Source organism: Aphelocoma coerulescens, chromosome 1 (genome assembly GCF_041296385.1).
Source record: "Aphelocoma coerulescens isolate FSJ_1873_10779 chromosome 1, UR_Acoe_1.0, whole genome shotgun sequence".
NCBI lineage: Eukaryota > Metazoa > Chordata > Aves > Passeriformes > Corvidae > Aphelocoma > Aphelocoma coerulescens.
In genome coordinates, this window is record NC_091013.1 from 21,880,431 (window position 1) to 21,894,954 (window position 14,524).

The window sequence follows — 14,524 nt, forward strand, 5'->3', positions numbered from 1 at the left end:
GCAATTTTTAAGAAAAGGCTCTTCACAAACATTCTAAATATCAGGGTCTATAGCAAAATCAATTAAAAATATTTGATATAATATCACAATGTTCTACAAACAATGCTCATGCCATATTGAACCTTAAACAGGAAGAAGGATGTATTCCACACAACACAACATACTATTATGTGCTTTTATGGTAAAAGCAGAGTATTTGCAGATGTACATGCTATGAATGCTATTTTACCTAAATCAGAACTTGTCATATCTCTGTTTTAAACTGCACTGACCATGCCCTGGCTGAAACTGAGTGCCTTCAGGCTGTAATGGACTGTGCCAGGCATACACATCAAAAAGAAGAGAGATTATCTTTTTTCTCTAGTAAGACTCCAGTCTTTTCTGGATGCAGACAGCCTTTTCCAAATGCAGGCAAAACATCAGTCACACCTGCAAGCTGCATTATTCTGGGACAAGAAGTAAAGTGGAAGAAAACAGAAATGCAGAAATTTGTAAATGAAAGAGTAGAAGAAGGAGATAGAGACAAAAATTTCCAGAGAGAATGGGGATAGCAGGTCAAGAAAGAAAAATCTTGTCAATCAATGAGTTATGGTAGATAAAAGTAACTGGAGAGAAGATAAAGAAGTCAAAACTGAAAGAGCAGGTACAAAGAGACTAGACATCAAGGGAGACATTCACAAATCAGTGAGGTGGGTAAAGGTATTTATAGAGAAGACAAAATAGGCAGAAGTAGAAGAGTTTACTCTGACTTTAATAGCAAGACTGGAAGTTGAGAACCAGCTGGAATGAGAATTGCAGGCAGAAATGAGGAGAAATAGAGGAATAAAGAAACTGGAAGGGATGACAGTGAATAGGAAAACAAAACTGAGGAACAGAGGTGAGAGAGAACTGGGAATGTCTGGGAGGAAAGTGCTGAGGAGTTATGATTAAGGTCAATGAAGAGAACTGATTGGAAAGAACCTGGGAAGATAAGATTTGGGACTAACATAAGTGAGAAGAGATCAAAAGAGTAGGGATCAACAAACACAGACTGGGACTTCTGATTCCCAAATTCATTATTGCTATTCTGTCAGAAAGTATAGGTTCAGAGAGGACTCTAACTCTCTTAGTGCCTGCTCACATACAGATAAAACACTAGTAAGTATATCAGCTATTTTTTACTGCTTAAGGTACACTTTATAAACACTTTGGTGACAATAGTTCTGGCTTAGACTTCAGCCAGCAGCATGTGAAGACCCCAGTGTTATCACTGCAGTATATCATTATCTTGTTTATCCCATGGGAAGCAATATACTTCATTTCAGACATGGAAAATAAATACACAAACAGTAAGACTAAAACCATAAACGTATTTCTGTATAGGATGCATCTAACTCATCCTTCATCAAATAACCATACTAATGAAGCTGTGTAGTCCCTACCATGGTGCAGATTTACCTTTCTTCCCTGAAAGGATAAACACACATGATTTGCTTCCCATGCATTCCAAGAGAACAATTAACACTCAAATTGACCCAAGAGGACAAGAACAACCTGCTGCTAGATCTTATGTTTCTACTCCACTGTTTAGGCTGCAAAGGTCTCAAAGGCCAATGGCAATGGGCATTTTGAAAAAGAAGACATTATATGTTGGTGACATTATGTAGAGAGTTGCATGGATGCTTACAAGGAGTGCAGAAGGTAGCCTCATTTATTACCTCCATTTCTCATTTTGTAAATCAGCCAGATGTAGCATTATTGAAGGTTGTCTGATACAATACTGCTGGATACTTCACTCTGATGTAGTATCTGTAGATACTCTCACACATTGAGCTATTTGCCTTCACCTGATATCATGTCCCTGAAGTGAAATCAACAAGGAAACAGGAAAAAAAATAATCCAAACAACTATGATTTCTCTGGTGTACTCTTTCTGCAGCAGATTTTCATGTGTCTTGAAAGGATGTGCATAGAAAGCAAGAAAGATCAGATGGATGAAATTGAGTGGAACAGACAACAGCAAAGAAATTCAAAGGAGCTATAAGCAAAGGACGTGAGCAGAATGAAGCTCTGAGAATGCTGAGGGCTGTCTGTACTACACCAGGTTTTCTCCTGGTGAAAACACAAGCATGTGTAGACCTAACATGAAAATGATAACACCAAATCAGATGAAGCTTCCAGCTAACTAATGTTTCCTCTCTGTCCAGAGCCAATTCAAATGCTTAAGGAAAGATTGTAAAAAACTTGGCAAAAAAATTCTTTTACTAGCACATCCTTCTAGCTTTTGGCAGCCAGCATTAAAGGAATTTTGGAGAGGAGAACATTGTAATGAATATCTCTCTATGGCTCTTTTAACCTTCATGGATTTGTTATAGTCTGTTTTGAATCAATTAACTGTGTTTTGGTTTGGTTTTTTGCATTGAACCAATTTGATTTAATTTTTTTACTTCCGTAACACTCTTTAGATGTTCCTTCAGTAGGTGTCAGCTTTGAAGGCTTGTGTTTCATGTTCATGTGGCAACATTTTTCCTTTTTTTTTGCATGTAGGGCACGTAAGTGCAAGTTGTAACCTCTGCTTCACTTTCCCCATGATATAATACAACTAAAAGTAACTTCTTCCTTTCTAAGGTGGCTGCTAAGTTGATTAGATTCAAGAGGTGCTTAATCTCCTTCAACAATAGCCATGTAAGAATTTGTATTTCACATATCCTATTTGAACCTACAATAATCACTGTATAGAAACATATAGAAATGCATAAATACACACACAGACGTCGATATGTACATACACATGTATGTGGGGGCATATACACTTCCTACTTTTTCTACGTATCTCCAAATTGTAATTTTGGGATTCTAATACATATTTTCTATTAGCATTAAAAAACCCCACAGAATAAATATGCAAGAACAAATGAATGAAAGAAAAGCCCCAAACAGACACAATCCACTATTTCTTGATATTTCACATGGATTTACCAAACACTTCTTTTAAGTTTTAATTTTCTTCATTAAAAAATGCTGGTCAGAGTTTTGGTTTTTTTTTTTTCGTCCGGATAACTGACTCAAGATATGGTTGTCATAGAATCATAGAATATCCTAAGTTGGCAACCTACAAGCATCATCAAAGTCCAACTCCTGGCCCTGCACAGGACCATCCCCAAGAGTCACACCATGTGCCCAAGAGCATTGTCTAAACACTTGCTGAACTCTGTCAGACTTGGTGCTGTGACCACTTCTTTGGGAGCCTGTTCCAGTGCCCAACCACCCTCTGGGTAAAGAACCTTTTCTAATATCCAACCTAAACCTCCCCTGATACAATTTCAGGCCGTTCCCACAGGTCCTGTCACTGGCCACCACAGAGAAGGGATCAGTGCCTGCCCCTCTGCTTCCCCTCGCGAGGAAGTTTTAACTGCAGTGAGGCCTCCCCTCAGTCTCCTCCAGGCTGAACAGACCAAATGAGCTCAGCTGCTCCTCACACGGCTTCCCCTCAAGGCCCTTCACCATCTTTGTTGCCCTCCTTTGGACACTTTCTAGTAGTTTAATGTCTTCCTTATATTGTGGCACCCAAAACTGCTCTCAGCACTCGAGGTGAAGCCACCCCAGTGCAGAGCAGAGTGGGACAATCCCCTTGCTTGCCCGGCTGGTGCTGCTGTGCCTGATGCTCCCCAGGACAGGGTTGGCCCTCCTGGCTGCCAGGGCACTGCTGACTCGTGTTCAACTTGCCATTGACCAGGACCTCCAAGTCCCTTTCCTGGCACTGCTTTCCAACCTCTCATTCCCCAGTCTGTACATCCAGGGTTACCTCATCTCAGGTGCAGAATCCAGCACCTGCCCTTGTTGAACTTAATATGGTTGGTGATAGAGCCAGCCCTCTAATTTCTTGAGGTCTCTCTGCAGGGCTTCTCTGCCTTCGAGAGAGTGAACAGCTCCTCCCAATTTAGCACCATTGGCAAGCTTACTTAGTATACTTTCCAGTCCTGCATTGTTTATGAAGATGTTGAAGAGCACTGGGCATAAGATGGAGCCCTGTGGAACCCCACTAGTGACAGGTTGCCAGTCTGATGTCACCCCATACACTGTAACCCTTTGCACCTGACCCACAGGCCAGTTGCTCAACCACCACATGATGTTTTTATCCAGCTGTGTGCTGGATAATCCTTATCCGACTACTACAGACACATGCATTTTTACAAGAACAATTATGCTGACTTCGGCGGGGGAAACCATGCAGACAATCAATGTGATTGATAAAGCAAGCTTCGTTTATTAGCAATACAGAGGCACTTACATAGTATCTATATATGCTTGTCAGTTCTTGATTGGTTTAAGCTTACAAAAGCACATTCTTACTTCTACATAATTGGGTTAGATAAAAGACTACATTTGGCAAGCTTCTATTATTTATGTTTTGACTTGAGAGATCAAAGATCTTCCTCCCTTCTCATGGTCAGTACATTTTATCAGCACAGGACTGTACCTCCTTAAAACTCCCTTTTGGTTCTCAGGCCTGTTTCTCACACAGGCATTTTCTCATGGAGGCTTTTTCTCATGCAGGCCTTTGCTTGCAGGCCTGTGCTTGTACAGTTCTTTTATTGATTTGTACCCTTTATCAATAATCCATGTCCCTGATCCTCTAACCATTCTCCAACACAATTATATGAAAGTCTTTCAAACATCTCTTCTCAACTGAATCATCTCAGCATTTTTATTAACTGATTAAGCAATTCATCTGTAAACTACTCTTTTAATGTAAAAGAACCCTTTGAGAAAATGCTTAATATACTTTACCCTTGCAGGTATAGTATTTCTGATGAAATAAGCAACATTTAAAAATACCGATCTCATTAAAAAATGTGCTATCCTTAAGCAGTATGCAAAAAAAAAAGAAAAAAATTACCTTGCTTTACTGAATGCTAAAACTCAAAAAATTTCTCTAAGAGTCATAAAAAATCACAGTATAAACAAACTAGAGACAACCCTGCCCTCCATAAGATTCTGAAACAAGGAAATTCTTCAGCTTAGTGAGAAACAAAAAAAAGAGTAAGCTTTTAAATTTTAAGAAAGGGAAAAGTGAAATTATGTACAATTGATAATTTGCTGGTATCAGTTTAAGATTTTCTAAAATCTCTCAATTAATTCCTCTCTTACAAGTTGGTAATATCTGCTGAATCTTTGATGTCATATAACTGCTCTTCTGAAATTTTTCCTTATATGTCAGTATGCATCTTAACTATATACATATATGAAAATCTGTATTTAACTAATTAAAAGTTGTCTCATTGAAAGACAGAAATTTCACTTGATGCAAACTGAAAAACATTAGAACGAACAATCATGTTTCTTAAGTGCAATTAATTATTGGATCTGAATTAAATAGAGATGAAGCCACAGAGCCCCTATCAGACCTAAGTTTACCTTAGGTATCTTTTTAAAATGGTCTCTCAAGAATTTTCTACTTTTGTCTCAACTAAGTTACAGAACTTAACAGCAGTATGAATAAATAATAGACATTATTTCTGGTAGCAAATTATAACCTGAATGGAATAAAATATAATCTTTTGTGATACAATGTCATTATTTTTTTTGTAATAAAAATCCTGTATAATTAGATACACATAGTAGAGCACATACATTTTTTACACCGCTACTGTTTCACAATATTCCCCATTAGCCAAATGCTCACTAAAAAGTTTATTTTGATTATGGGCTCTGATCAGCAACATAAGAGAGATCCTGGAGATAAAACAGGTAGCCATCTTATTTGCCAGTTATGTACCATCCTCAGAAAGAAAAATCTTTTCAAAAAAAAAAAAAAAAAAGCTAATAATGAGTAACTAACTACTGTGACTATGTCATTTCACTTCCTGGAGACCAGATGTAAGTACTCAAAACAATCAAAAGAAATCTTTTTTATATTCTTTGAGGGCTTAGCTAAACTCATCCGTGATATTTAGCTTACTTAATAGTTTTGAAAGATGTTGAATCAGGGTTTTTTTAATATACGCAGATGTTGACTGAAATTACTATTTTTGACACTGCCTTTTTCAACAGTGTCAAATGGACACGAGGAAGGACTTATGTGCCTAAAATTTTGCACTTTAGTGTTATGCAAGCAGATAAGGACTGTGGATTTCTGCAAGACTGTGACTCTTACACATGGAATTAACAGTTTGGCTACATCCATATCAACTGGACAACATAGAAACCACAGCTTCATCTCACTGACTGGTTACAAACTCTTCACCTTTGCCTAACTACAGCCAAACTAGTCTCCTTCGAGTTTCCATTCATATTCATTGAAGTGTTTTAAAAAATCCTTAAATAAAAGTTCTAATTACAAGTAATATTGGAGTAAAAGACTCAACTCCACCAATGCACTGCTTTCACAAGGAGAGTGCGCAGGTCTGAAGGTTGGTATTTAAGTTCTGCTGTAAGTCGCTGAAGGGACAGTAACACAAATAACCAACCACTTAACACTGAATTTTACTTTCCTTCAATTTGAAAGCAGTTTCTAAACCCTTTTCACTGAAATGGTAGCCTTTGAAAGCCTATGAGGGGAAAACATGAAACCTAACAGAAAAAAACCCCTAACAACTCAACCCCAACCAGAACCCACCTCTCTTCCCCTGAGTTACTTAATGGAATCCTCTGGAGTCTGTCAAGATCAAAGCTTTGGATTTTATAACACCATATTCCTCTACCCATCATCACCTTTTTAGACAGAGTGGTTTACCAGAGAAAATTTCAGGGAAATGGCCAGTTAATTTTTCTTTGCTACACAAAGCTAGCAAGGAACACATCAATAAAATGACCCAGCATGTTATGCTATTTCCAAAATGATTATTCATTTAAAGAAAAAATGCATTTGAATTAGTTTGTTCTTAAAGTGTTATTATTTTTATACCAGTTCTATTGTTATTTATACTTTCATTATGATAACATATAAGAACTCTCAATACTGCTGATTGTACCAGATAGAAAAATTAAGAAAAGGCTGAATTCAACCAATACTGATTTAGCCCATGTAGAATTTAAGTACCTCTATGGCCCATAGCAAATAGGCACTCATGGTGCAAACCAATCCATGTGAATGTATTAATCTTTAAGTTGGGCATTTAGTCTGAGCTAATTATCTAAGCTTTCTTTTTAATTAAGAGGAAGATACAGGCACCTTAAGAGCTTCTTCTTAAGACTGGTATAATAAAATGGTGGAAGGGATGCTCAAGACCTTTTTTCCACAGACTAGAAAGTCTTAACAGCTAGTTTAGACTAGATTTATACAAAAGGAATAGTTACATGAAAAAAATTCCACCCTGATGATGGGTTGTCTGTATGCTCTCAGCATGAAATATGAAAAAAAATCCCCTTTTTGTAATAAACAAACATGATATTTTTCAATTAGTATGATGTGCTCTACCAACCTTAGTGGTGTAACAGTTTCTTAGTCTGTGAGTAGTAATTCCTACTACAAATCTAAGAACTAGGGACAAGTCCTCATGAGTATTAGTAGCAAAATTTTTCTCCAAGGGACGCTTTTAAGTACTTTTCCTTTCCAGCAATATGAAGAATATTCCATCTTAAATATTTTATTCTTTCATTACTCTGAAACAAAAGAGACAAGAATGATCCATCCAACAGCAATGATTATTTTATAGGAATGCTGGTAATTCTCTAATTGAAGTCAGCTATAGCCAATATATGTTTAGGCTACCATCACAAGTCTGATTGGAAAAATAAACTTTATTTTGACATAGTTCTGAAAGAACAGAATTTATTCAAGCTGGATGATGTATCAAGGAAGCTCTTGTCAGATGTGACCAGTCAACAGACTGTAAGCTCAGCCTGTCTACTCCCTGCCTACTTTCCTATGAGCTACACACACAAGGCAACCAAAACAGCCTGTCACTGCCCAGTGATCACTAGATCATGTTACTTTCCCTCACGAGGTCCTTGTCACAGAAGAAAAATCACTTCAGTTCCTGATAAATAAGAAGAAGTCTGTTACTGTCCATGGGCACTGTTCAGCAATTCACGTGGATAGCGAACATTTTGGTCATGACACCACTCACATGTATAAGCATCCTACATGTTCTCCTGACCCCCATCACACCATGGGACATTCATTCATTCTAAGCATGGAACCGTGATGCACATGTTTGTCCTGTCACATAAGAGGTAGGAAAACAGGTAGGTTGTTTTGGCAGCAGAAGGGCACTCCAGGGGATGCCTCTGTGAGAACAGACCAGGGGCTGCTCTGTGCTGAACACGGTCAGTACCCACCAGCTCTGCAATGGACCCACTGCAGGTCACAGCTGAGCCCATCAGCCAAGCTGGTGGCACTTCAGGGAAATGTATTTAAGAAAGCGCAAAAATACTGGGAGGGGGGGAGGAACAGAGCGAGAAGGGCTGTGAGGAGCAGAGGGAGAGGAGGAAGAGGAGGAAACAACAAAAAGGCCAGAGCAGTAAGAAGTGTCCCACACTGGATCAGGAATGTGCCTAAAGGTACTGTGGTCTGTGGAGCAACAAGGAGTGGCAGAGGGAAACAGCCAAGCAGTGACTTCAGCCTTGTGTGCCACCCAGTGCCTCCCTGAAGGGACTGTGCACAACCTGCAGCAGTAACACAGCAGGAGGAGATGTCTGGAGTAAAGGTATGGAGACTAGGAAAGTGAAAGAGAGGAAGCTGAACCTGGGAAAGTGGGAGGAAAACTGTTTTTCCTGCAAGATTAAATATTTGTCCCTTTTTTTGTTTTGTTTTGTTTCCCAATACTCCAACCAATTAAATATTTATGATACCGATCAATAAATTAAGTTGTATTCCCCAAGTGGTTTCTCCTATGACAGTGATTTTCCTGTCTTTATTTCACCACCAGTTTTCTCTCGCATTCCTACTAATTTTTCCCCATATCCCTGGGGAAGGAAGGAAGTGAGCGAGCAGCTGTGTGAGCTCTTGGCTGTTAGCCAGGGCCAACCCACCACATTTCAAATGAAAAGGAATAAATGGATCCAATGACAAATTACTTTCATTGGTTACCAGTAGCCAAAAATTTCTTTGCTGTTATTGAATCCATCTAGATTCTAAAAGTGAACTTTTACCAGGGAGAGAAATGGCAAAGCTTAAGCAAAAAATAACTCGACACCAACTGACTTATGGTGTTGCTGCTATAAGCAAGAGGCCCACAGGAGATACAAAAACAGCTTCTCCTTCCTCTTAATTTGCATGGGTAAGAGACATTAAAAATAAACAAGTAGTGGCTTATTAAAGACCAAGCTCCTTCCTTACAGTTTCTAAAACTGGAAAAACTGGTTGATGTTACTTTTGTCCTACAACTAATATTCATGGAATGGCATCCTCATTCTGCAAATAGTTATGAATGAAATTGTCTGGAATTTTTTGACAAAATTCTTTCTAGAAGGAAAAAAAAAAGTGGTTTCAAACCAAAAAACGTTTTTCCTTTTTTAAATTAGGCAATTTAAAAATGACATTGTTCTCCCTTACTTTTAAACATTAAAAATAGCCTTTTTGGCATTTACAAGGTGAAAACAAACCACTATTTTGTTCTTTTGGGCTGGGAGATATTTTTACTGCATTATTTTGACTTGAGTTAAAAGATTAACTCCCAAACTACTCAATTCTTAGGATCTAATGCAAAATTAAAACAAAGATAATAGCTTTATCAATTCAGCATTTCTATTTTCCCCCACAAATAACATAATGAAAAAAGAGCTTCAGAAAAGGGGGAGTGAGGGGGGGACAGGAGGAAGTAAGATGGTAAATAATTTTCTAGCCACGTTTAATGAAGAGATACTCCAGTAACATTATTCACTAAACAACAAAAGTATGAAACAAAGCTTAAAAATAAAATACAATCATTGCAAAACAAAATTGAAAACAATATGTAAGGATCATGAAATTAGTAGGTCTTCCAAACCAGGAAAATGCTTACCCTAGAAAGAACATTTATACAATTAGGAAAAGAAGGATGAGGAGCTGCACAGTGGCTATATAGCAGCTTGATTGGAAACTACACAGATCAGAGTCTGCTAAAAAGTGTGCCAGACAAAGGGCAAAGACATTTACAAAACAAGACATATACATTAACCAAATCTGTATCCTAATTCCAAAGATTTGATCATTTACTAATTTCAATAATCCTACAAAAGAATAATCGACTTTCCCATCAATAAAAAAAAATTGTGACTATACTTACCTTGGAAAAATATTTGAGGGATAGACTTTAAACATCATAGGATTAGGTAAAAATTAAAATGAATATCTTAAAATGAAGGATACCTGAAACAGCAAATAATTTTAAGACTAAAAATATATGTCTACAGTACAAGAAGAGGTTAAGTGGATCCTTAGAGACAGATAGAAAATAAAAATACCTGAACAAACAGTGTAGAAATGCATATATTGTATTACAACAATATAGGAAAAACAGCAATGTAAGCCAGAGGTATCCAGGTTTGTTCTGCCCTGTGTAAGTAGAAAACTCTTGCTACTTCCCTTCCTTCCTTCCTTCCTTCCCTTCTTTTTCTCTAGTTCTTTACTCCTTGCTTTAATAGGAACTCTATGAAACTTGCTAATTCTTGTTGTTAAAACAGAATCGCATTTTTTTTTGCACATAGGTGCTGAGGCAAAATCCCAACATGACAACATGAAAATTATAATTAGCTCAAAACTATAGCAGTTAATTTCATTTTCACCTTATTTTGCATGACATTTTAAGATAATAAATAAATCTAGAAAGTATTGAGCATTTTTCTATTTTCTTATGGCACACCTTTTCTTGTGGTACACCAGCATTAGCTTCCATTTAACATTTGAAAGTTTCTCAGTAATAGCTCCAGGGGTCTCATTATCTTTTGGCTTGGACTGGAGCATGCTGCCAGTATTTCTGAAGCAAATAATATGATTTTCCAATTGTATGAGAATGTTTTTAAATAAGTTTTTAGGAAAGGATGTTTTCCTTTGCTTTGTGCCTTTAGGTACAACACAACCTTATGTTTTTAAAGGATGGATTCTGTTCATCAGTGAGAAAGAACATATCAATTCTTCTGTCAAAATGCATTTTTTCAGGACAACAGTTTACTGCTATTATTAGACAACTGCTATACTAGACAACATACCCAGTCGTCTATTATAATAATATAGGATCTGGAGATGGGAGATGTGATGCTAAGAGTTACTCTCTTGTAAGTGACTAATTGTAAGAGCTTCTAATTTTCTTCATCATAATAGTCAGTTCTGTCAGCAGTGCAGAATATAAACAATACCAGAGAAAAACAGATCTGAGCTCTGTACCCTTAGATTTCCTTATGACTTTGGCTGATCAACTGATTCTTTAGCATGGTAGACAAAAAGAAGAGGCCGTTTTTGCACCAAATTTGAAACATTTGTTCAGGATGCAAAAAAAATCCAAAATCAGTTTCACTGCATACCTGAAGCTGTTCAAACTTGTGTCTTCACAGCCCAGAGTGCCATAGGCACAATTCTTGTTAAGCACTTCTTAAAAAGCAATCTCAATTGTCCTGTAGTCCTACTCTCCATTAAACTTCTCACCTAATTTTTTTTCATTCCTCCTCATCCACAGCCTTCCGCTCATACAATCAAGACATACAATCAAACTCTTCTGCAAGCCTAATCTTTCTAAACCATGCCCTACCCTATTTCAAATCCCTTCTTACGCAAGAATCTCCTATCAATGTGCCATCGATGTAAACTGAGGCTGAATACCTTATGAATGCAGTGGCTCAACTCCTCCAAATCTGCTTGCCCAGGTGCTGCTATTGTCACTGCCTCTCTAGTACTAGTCACTGCTCTCAGTGCTGCTGTGCCTCGCTGCCTGCCTCCTCCAAGACTTCCCTCAACACAGGCTCCCACGGGCCAGCAGTACACAGTGCTCCCTATTGGTGACTGGGGCTCTCCCTGTGTCAGCGCAGCCTCAGCTGTTGGTCTGACGGGGCTTTAGCAAAGATCGTACTAAAATCCACCTACAGAGCATCCTAAGGGCAAAAGCAAAATACATGTTTGTGAGAAAACAGGATGTGTGGAATACATATTATTAATGAGTCATTACAAAATTGCATAGCAAGCAATATGTATGGTCTGATTCTGTTCCACCACTTGTTTTGGTTATATAGGCTTCTCCTCTTTCATCTTCCTCCTTCTTGTCTCAGTATGGTTGCTCAAATGCAGTTTTTATCGTTTAAGCCTGGCAGATACAACCTATCCAGAAGTTATGATTTTTTCCTTACCATTTCCCTTTCTCTATTACTCCTTGCCATTCTCCTCCATCCCAGTGTTTCCTCTTGCAGATACAGTCCCCTCAGTAGCTGTGTTTACCCCCAGTTTGCAAACTGAATGGGAATGAGGTTACAAAGGAAAATATTAGACTTATTTACTATCCCTTTAAAAGTTACAGTCAGGTCTTGCAGGCTTCCACCTTTGAACTGGACTTTGTCAGATTACATACACTGCACATGAACCAGAGTCACTTCAAAACTACAAGCTTATATCAGAACCTACCCCCCTCCAAAACAATTTAACAATTCATTTCCATCTGATCTTTGAAACAGACTCCATAATCAAAATTACATACACTTTTAACATTACTTTTTAAACAACCAGAGATTAAGTGCTAAGAAAAAAACTTCTGTGGCACAGCTGGAAAATCTTCTAGTTCATAAAGACCCTGCTTTCTATTTTCTTCAAAATGCTTTCACAATTCAAGTAATTCTTATGCTATTTTTAATCTGTTCAAGATAGGGAATGTTCTACTCCATTGCAATACGTGAGAAAGTGCATTCTGTTACAAAATAATTTGCCACTATAGTTGATAGTATCTTATAGACATGAGTATATGGTTTAAGCAATCTTTTTCATTCTAAAAAACGCACTGTATTAAGTTAATGCAGAAAAGACAACACTAAATATGTTATTATTTCTCGTAATTGCTAACTTCCTGCCATGAAGAATTTCTTTGAGCTGTGAAAGAATATGAACTCCAACTACACATTACCCCAATATTTACAATTAAACTATATATAAATGACAGACTTTGGGGCAGAAAGGGTGCTTTACCTTGCAGAATGGAATTGTTTCAGCTTTTGCCTCTTGTTTTCAAACAAGATGGCTGTGGACTTATCAGAATATGGGTACAAAGTCCAGTCATGTAAACTGAAACAGAAGGGTGGAGAGGAAGAAGGATAACACTGAAAAATATAACTCACACAAGACTGACAGGATTTCTTGGTAAGACTCTGCTTCACTAGTACAAAACAATCTCAGCATGTTCTCATAATGGATATATATATATATCCATAAGCCTAACCAAGGTGCTTGTTTTAGCTTGTTACTGAAGACCTCCCGTTAGACTTTTTTGTGAATTAGCACTATATGTTTGGAAAACAAAGGCTGTGCCAGAATCTCAGGTACATTTCTGCCTTCTGTACACATGGGAAGCATTCCTGCAGGATATCTACATAGCAACTTTGGACAAACTGCACTGAAACACCTTTTAAAGTATAATTTCAGATCAGTGTTTTTTCAAACTTTTCCATTGGAGGCATAGAATATTTAGAGATTATCTTTTTATAAATACCATACACTATAGCCCATTCTAGTTTGTTTAATATGCATTGTCTTAGAACCTATATGTGCTCCCAGAAAATGACTGCTCCCTGAAAGCCCAAGGATCCTAACATGAAAAATCATTCACTAAACTTCAAAAAGTCCTAGCTAGTTGACATACTACCTTCCTTCTTGGCTATTGTCCTCCTCACCCCAATTTATGTATTTCACACGGGAAATTTGACCAGGAAGAGAAAGATGGATGTCCAAATATGTGTGACAATCACTGCTGATGAAACTTAACAGAATCCAAGCCTTACAACTTAAGTATGAAATTTTACTTTTCTTCCAGGCAAAACCTGGAAGCTCACAATGACTCCAAGAAATCAAATTGAACCAAGATTTTTGAACAGCTGTCTAAATGCAAAGTTTAAAATACATTTTTCGGTGGTTCAGGAAATCATTACAGCTTGTCCTGAGCTTTCTCCTGCATTTTTCCTCCATTTTAAAATAACACTCTACTTTAACAACTTGGAAAGAATTTTAAATTACCAACCTTTTCTCTGTCTCAAATACAGACAGGAAACGCTAGCCCTGCCTTAAGCCTTTGAAAACCCTGCATTGTCTTGCATTTGTTCAAAGCATTAAAAAGTGAATATAAAGACAATTAAAAAAAACCTTGTCTATCTCTCTAAAATAAATAGCCAGTTACTTTTTAATGTCTTTCATTAATGATATTTTTTGATTAATAATATTTTAGAAGATACTTTAAAAAACCCTGTATATGGACAAAAAAAGCAGTGCTAGAGATACAACAGATGAGAAGCAACACTCACTGGCAAAACACCATTTCTTGTGTACATACACTGCAACTCTTAAATGCATAATAATAACTATTTACTTACAGTAAATTTTATTTAAACAAATTATTATTAAGCAACTTTAATTCAAAACCCTGTGATTATGTAA

The 14,524-nt window shown here is 37.3% G+C and overlaps 1 protein-coding gene across 3 annotated transcripts in view; it reads right to left on the reverse strand.

Moving 5' to 3' along the window:
* The window catches only part of STS (steroid sulfatase), a 112,789-nt gene extending 99,685 nt beyond the window's left edge, over positions 1 to 13,104 (reverse strand). For all 3 annotated transcript variants that reach the window (XM_069003880.1, XM_069003887.1, XM_069003876.1), the window contains exon 1: positions 13,067 to 13,104. The gene's annotated coding sequence lies outside the window, so the exon portion shown is untranslated. The remainder of the gene's footprint in view (positions 1 to 13,066) is intronic.
* Between the last annotated feature and the right edge of the window lie 1,420 nt (positions 13,105 to 14,524).